Raw genomic sequence first — 7,292 nt, 5'->3', positions numbered from 1 at the left:
TGTGCACAAACGTTGCTTTCCTTGCGACACGGTTGAAGGCGATGCGCACGGTGCCCAATTATGCTGCAACATTTTACTCTTGAAGGCGAAGCTCGAGCGTCCTCCAAGTTGTGGGTATGTTTCTCGCGGCACTGTGAAAGAATGGTAGTGCAGTCCCAGAAAACCTAACATTCAATAACAATAAACTAGAGCTGTGCAAATAGCAAAATTTTGGGTGCGAAGCGAATTCGAATATTTAAGTGTGAGTGCGAATCGAATATTTTTCGAACATTTCTGGAATGTTTCTCGAATACTTCGAAGCAAAATTACAGAAAAAAAGGTTACACAGAATCCCTAAGTATGTTCTTATGAGATAGCAACATGAAAGTGTTTCTTTTCGCTAGGTGATGATGCACTGGCGGGGTGGTGTTTCATAGTTGTCTTATCAAGAATGAGGCAATGTAGAGGCCGAATTGTATTTATGTACATGGTTTGGTGCAACCGAAGTGTTGCCGACAACACTTTACAAGTGATAGGCAAAGATGCCATTTCCTCAGCCTCTCCTCCTCTTTCAACTTCTGTGGAAGCTTAACTGATGTGGCGGACAAGGGTGTGCTCCCTTCAAGTCCGGAGTTCTAAATCTGCCTCATAGACGTCGACATAAAAGAACATCTGAAATTTTGGAAGCGAAAAAGCTTCGGCGTCCAATTTTTCGGACTTCCTGCACAAATTTCAGGTCCAAAACAGCGTTAACTGAGCTCCCACCTCTGCCACATCTTTCATCTCCATGTTGGAACCAGCCTTTTCTTGAGTTAATACATTTGCGACCGTACAGAGCTTGAAAGGCAGCTATGCCACGATACGGGGGTGTGATGAGGTGAAGCATATTGAAAAATCTAGGGACCACTTTCAATCGGACGTTGACTGTCTCTTGCTTAAGTTTGACCGTAACGGAGCTTGAAAGGCAGCTTTGCCGCAACGACGAGAGTGTAATGAGGTGAAGTATATCAAAAATCTGAAGGGGTCACTTTTAATCGGACGTTGACTGTATTTGTCTTTGGGAAGTTCGAATAGTAAAATTCAAGTGCGAATCGAATATCAAACACTATTCGAAAAATATTCGAAATTCTGAATATTCGCACACCCCTACAATAAACTGAAATTAGAATGGCGTTTTAGAAGCTGACTGGCAGGAAGACAACGATCAGGAACATATCAGTGAAGTACTGCTATACATTAAATCTGCTTTCAGCGATACGGGTATGCACGGTAAACTTGTGTATGTCTTCTATGGTGAAACAATTATAAAAGAACTAGGGGTATGCAAATATTCGAAATCTCGAATATTTCTCGAATAGTCCTTGCTATTCAGTTCGATTCGTACTGTAATTTTACTATTAGAACAATTCGAACTTCTTAAGACAAATAGAGTCGTCTGGTTAAAAGTGACCCCTTCAAATTTTCAATATGCTTCACCTCATTACACTTTTGTATTGCGGCAAAGCTGCCTTTCACGCCCCGCTACGGTCGCAAATGTATCAACGCAAGAAAACGCTGGTTGCAACATGGAGTTAGCGCCACACGCTGCTGAGAGAGAGGTCGCTGGTTCGATTCCACGCTTTGGAAGCATTTTTCTGTATTATTTTTCTTTGGGACTTTTATATATATATATATGCATACATACTTATACATATACGGTGCATGACAGCGAAGGCGAAAACCAGCCGAGACTGTCCACATAATTGCTATCGCTATAAGAATCGGACACCGAAGCTTTTTAGCATCCAAAATTTCAGATGTTCTTATATATCGACGTCTACGAGGCAGATTTGGAACTCCGGACTTGAAGAGAGCACACCCTTGTCTGCCACATCAGTTGGCCTTCCACAGAAGTTGAAAGAGGAGGAGAGGCTGAGGAAATGGCATCTCTGCCTATCATGTGTAAAGTGCGCAGCTCTATAAAAACCTATGCTACGATGTTCCCATGCCGCATCATAGGTTACGACAATTAAACATGGCTACTGGATGTCAGTGTGGAAAGGACAAGGAACGCCCAGAGTGCTGGAAACAAAAGCACTGGAGCACTGCACTTATATGTGATGCATGCATGCCATACCGTTCACTCAGTAGGAGTGTTATTCAGCCTTCCTCGCACAACCTGTCTCCAATCTCTCTTCCATCTCTTCAAACATTGCTTTAGTGAGGGAAAGCTTACGAGAGTGATGACTACCAAGCACGCAGTGACTGCAGAGAGGAGGCAAGATCTACGTGCGGGTACATTTCCTGCTGCAGCTTGTGTGGCTGAGCACACCCAGCCGCTGCTGTCTGTTGTATGTAGCCATCTGCCGATAGTATGGTTGGCCACTGTATTCAGTATTGTTAAGTATCATTGTAGTAAAAGTAAAGTTATTGTAAAAGCATAAAGTATAGTAAAATTTGCTCACTACATAGTGTAGTGTCTGTATGTTTTTGTAGCTGGCTTATTACTTCCTGGAACACCTCTGGTGCTTTTCCGAACGGCACTCTTGTGAAGCAGTCCGTTCCCCATGGCATGCCGAATGCAAGGTAGCTCTGCGTCGTCTTGGAGACTTTCAGTTGCAAAAATCTTTTTTTTCAAAAATATACTGCGACTGGTGCAGACTAACACTCCTGGGTTTAAATGCACCTATACACCCCATAAAGTGGACGGGAGGATGACTGCTGCCGTAGCTCAGTGGTAGAGCATCGGACACGTTATTCGAAGGTCGCAGGTTCGGTCCCTGCCTGCGGCAAGTTATCTTTTCGTCCATTTTACTTTCTTCACACTTTATCCTAATTACAACAAATAAACATCCCCCTATACTTTCCTTGGCATTACTGTCTGTTCTCATTGCCCCGCCAGGGTGGTCTAGTGGTTATGGCGCTCGACTGCTGACCCGAAGGGCGCGGGATCGAATCCCGGCCGCGGCGGCTGCATTTTCGATGGAGGCGAAAATGTTTGAGGCCCGTGTACTTAGATTTAAGTGCACGTTAAAGAACCCCAGGTGGTCGAAATTTCCAGAGTCCTCCACTACGGCGTCTCTCATAATCATATCGTGGTTTTGGGACGTTAAACCCCAGATATTATTATTATTGTCTGTTCTCATTAATATTGTGTCTACTAACAAACGAGCCTTAAAAGTCATATTCTTTTCTTGACTGTTCCTCGTGTGATGGCTGCGGAACTGTTTACTAACATTATAAAATAGGTTACAAGGAACGGACCAAGCTTGAGCCTGGGAGACAAAGGAGAGAGTGATGTTGCTTGCGATGCGGCCTCCGTTACAATGACCTTGATCGCTTTTTTTTCTTAGAATGCGTGGCTTACTTTCAGTGTGATCGCAAGCGCGGGCACGTGGTGGCATCTTGCAGCGGATGCAGTAACTGTGCAGCTCACGATGCTCAAATCAGCCAATGGCCATGGACCTTGGGTTTATGGTGCGGTCATTTGGGTTTATGGCATCATTTGTAGAGAGAAGAGGGGAACGATTTCTAGCCGACTGAGAATTAATTGTAAATTTCGGGCCGCGTGCTGCACTATAATGTTTGGCTCGCGTCTTCTCAAAAGCCTCGACTACCAATTGGCAGTGTTTTCTGATCATGCTGAAAAAGTGTTGCAGGGCCCCTTAATAAAGATTTTGAGGCCCAAAGCAGCTGTCTTTCATGCCCCCCTTATGATTGCACTCACTTATTCCTCCATCTTGGTGAGGGCATATCCTATCAGCTGCAAGTTGTTGTTCTGTTTGGTTTCTTTCTCTTATCTCATAATGAGAGAACTTTAATTAAAACAACTCCAAGTAATGCCTTTATGGTTTCCTAGGCTCCATCATCTGTTTGCGTTTTTAAGGCTATCTCTAGCAAAAACACGCTCGATTATTTTCCCTTCCACATCGTTTCTACGAGTTCTGGAGAATGTTATTGCGAAAATGAGCGCCCCACTTCAACATACTTGTACAAGTGTACAGTGCATATTGCGGAAGCTACAGACACAAGACGTACGACAGAACATCCAAAGTCCTTTATTTGACCAGACATTCGAGTACAAAAAAGCACATCTCGATGCCATGGCACAGTTAATTCATGGATTTGCATTGCCTGTCAAGGACGTGACACCATCATGGCACATAAGAAGGAACAAAGCACTTTGGTTTTCTTCTCCAAACAATACAGATCTATTGGAAGCTTTTGATGAGGTTGAGGGTCCAGTCTGAACTTTTATAAAGTTATATAGGAAAAAGACCACTGGACGCAAGTGTTTGAAAGGGACCTGACGAAACCTAGAAGTGACATCAGCTTGGAGGTGCCAGACCCTTGCTCACGAAAAAGGCGTCTATTCTTGGCTCCCCGGCCCAGGAAGTTCCTCAGCAGCTCGTCAGCATCCTGTGAAAGAGTTAAATGCGAGTTGATGGTTGGCCAAGTAATGCCGTACATGTATTATTTTGTGACGTAGTTCTTAGAGTGGATAGCCAACACAGCAGTCAGCCATAACTAACCAACATTATACTCGGTTGCAATCTAAGAAAAAATTGTCAACTCCCATTGGTGTGCCACCCCCTGGCAACCACACTTGTACAGTGCATATTGCAGAAGTGACATATGCCAGGGGTGTGCACAGCGGCCCTGACCCCTCCAAAATTTGTTTCTCCCATGCGATATAGAGCACAAAATTCACATGACCACACATACCTGCCTGGACCCATGTCGGATCAAGGGGTTGTCTCCTACACCCCAGAGAGAATTTGCATAAATGCTCCATCCAATCACGCTTAATCATTTTCTTGACGTCAAGCACTTCTCGGGTGTTTCAGGTAGTTGACGTTCCCACACAGTGTCATGTTTGTGTCGGAAACTTGAACGTCCTGGTAAATTTCGTCAGGGATTCCGAAATCACTGCTCAGCCAAACGTAACATTTAGGTAGTACGACAAACCTTTAACTATTAATATGCGTAGTATCTACATTAACCGAAAAAAATACTTGCAGTTTGAGTGAAAACTATCTAGCACAACTCTCTTTCACAGGTGGAGGCAGGCGGGCGTGCCGCAGTTCTGTGGGCGAGCTTATCTGAGGTTGCAAGTATAGTCGTGCTGGTGTCATGTGAGTAAATATGGTTGGCTTCCTACAACTACCACATACACTTCTTTTTTTTTCGGAATTAGTTAATGTAGTCATAATTGCGTCTTAAGGGGTCATGAACCACTTTTCCAAGTAATGATCTAATGGCCTCAGTATCGGAGTGTACTGCCTCCCGAATCGATTGCCGCAAAAATTTCTCGAATCCGTCAAGAATCAGCGGAGTTACGGGGGTTGGCGCACGCTCCCAGCGCTTCTCTCTTTTCCCTCGTGCCGACGAGCGCACTGGAAGCTAGACAGGAGGGATGGCATGGGGGAAAGAAGTTACGCCAGCGCGCGTCATGAAACGCGATCGCTCTCCCGCTGTGATTCGCTTGCGTGAGTGCGGCTACCGTGTACTCAGGAGTGCGGCGCCGGCAAGTGGCGGCACCCCGCGGCAAGAAGCGCATCTGATCCGAACGCCGCTCTCGATTTACGTCGGCTATCGGCCAATAAGCATGCTATGTCTCTTGCGACGTACAGCGGACAGACGCCCCGCCCACCGACGAGAGTGAGAACCGCCTCTGTTTGAAAAGAGGGTGCCTGGGAAACGGCAACTTCGCGCTCCGCTTGTGGCCATTACGCAGCGCGCACGACTGTAATATTTGGCAGAGCAGTTCATAGCCGTGTCAGCTTTCGCGCATGGGTGTTTTTTTTCAATCAGCCCAAGGGGTGCTTCATGACCCTTTAAATTGTCAGTTTATTAAGCCTAAACTCCTGACAACCACTCACAGCCGCAGCGCACTCCACACTGTGTCCCACTGCCGCTGTGCCCAGAGGGCGCCACCTCATCTATAATAAATGTGTGTCCTTATTATAGTTATAAATTGTAGTTCTATATCTTATCATCACTTATCACTTATCATCACTAGTGTTCTTTTTCAAATTTTAGGTCTGAAATGGCTCTTTATGGCTAACCACAATCTGCTTCTGAATCAAATACATATTTATAGCGGAACAAAACACAACACAAAAGATGCACATAGACAACTACTAAACCTTCAACTGAAAATTTTAACGGCAACACATTTTACTCTGACAATTTACGTCAATTTTACTCCGACACGAAGTCTTGACGGCATAGGGTCCAAGCGCAAGTGTCCCACTTTACAAATGGGGGGTTCCCTCGTGAACTGGTGGCATCTGTCGTCGAAAGCCTTCTAAAGGAAGTAAGAACTGGTATTCATGTTAAAGAGACAGGGCGTGCGAACACGGACACAAGAGAGAAGTCAAGACACCGTGTCTGCACGACCTTTCTCTTTAACATGAATACTTACCAACTAGCTCAGCTCTCTGTTACTTCAAGAACTGGTACTCATTCTTCCACAAAAGACCGACGCCGACATGGTACTCGGTGAGTAGGAGTACCCTACATCCATCAGCTAACGCATTGCTGAAAAAAAGTGTGGGCAAGAAACACGGTGTTGACGTGCTCTGCAAAACCACGGACAAGCTGACTTGGCCGTCCCACTTGAATGAGATAAGAAGGCAAGGATGCTCAAAAACACACTCTACCAGGTTCATTTCCTGTGTTGAAGGCGTTGTGTTACAGCATCCCTTTGTCCTGCGGAAAGTGTTATGTAGAGAGACGGGCGCCTTGAATGACCGGCTTAGGGAGCATCGAGGAGCGATATCATTGCTTGCCACGGGGGGCCACTTGGCCGACCATTGTAAGCGTGTGGGTGCACCCCAGCATTTGCTGCGACTCGGGTGTTGGGAACGGTTTCGTGACCAGATTGGACGAGAGATTTGTGATGCTATGTACACAGACAGGTGTGTAAGTGTACCCTTAATTGTGCTCACAATAAAAAGATTAGCTTCTTGCAAGGGGCATGCGCAGCACGTAGCTTGGCACGTGTAGCTTGATGACAGAATGGTGACGCTACAATCAGTTTAAGATGTTTTTGTTTTGTTTTCTTCTCTTATCACTTTGTGTGTCACGTGCGGGAGTAAAAATTTTCAGTTGTAATCCAGTGGTCGTCCTGTGTGCATCTTTCTGTGTCCCTGTTTTCTTCCGCTGTAATTGTATCCAGTCAACAAACTAGTCCAAATTTCAGCTTTAACTGCTTCTGAAACTCAAATTTTTTCCCCATATAATGCATTGCATTAAAATCAAGTTTATCCATCTGAGCCATGGGCATACAAATTGTTGCTTCACGAGGCTGGCAGTAGAATTTAATACTA

The sequence above is a fragment of the Rhipicephalus sanguineus genome, chromosome 7 (assembly GCF_013339695.2).
Source record: "Rhipicephalus sanguineus isolate Rsan-2018 chromosome 7, BIME_Rsan_1.4, whole genome shotgun sequence".
Classification (NCBI taxonomy): Eukaryota; Metazoa; Arthropoda; class Arachnida; order Ixodida; family Ixodidae; genus Rhipicephalus; species Rhipicephalus sanguineus.
Note: the sequence above shows the minus strand (reverse complement) of the source record.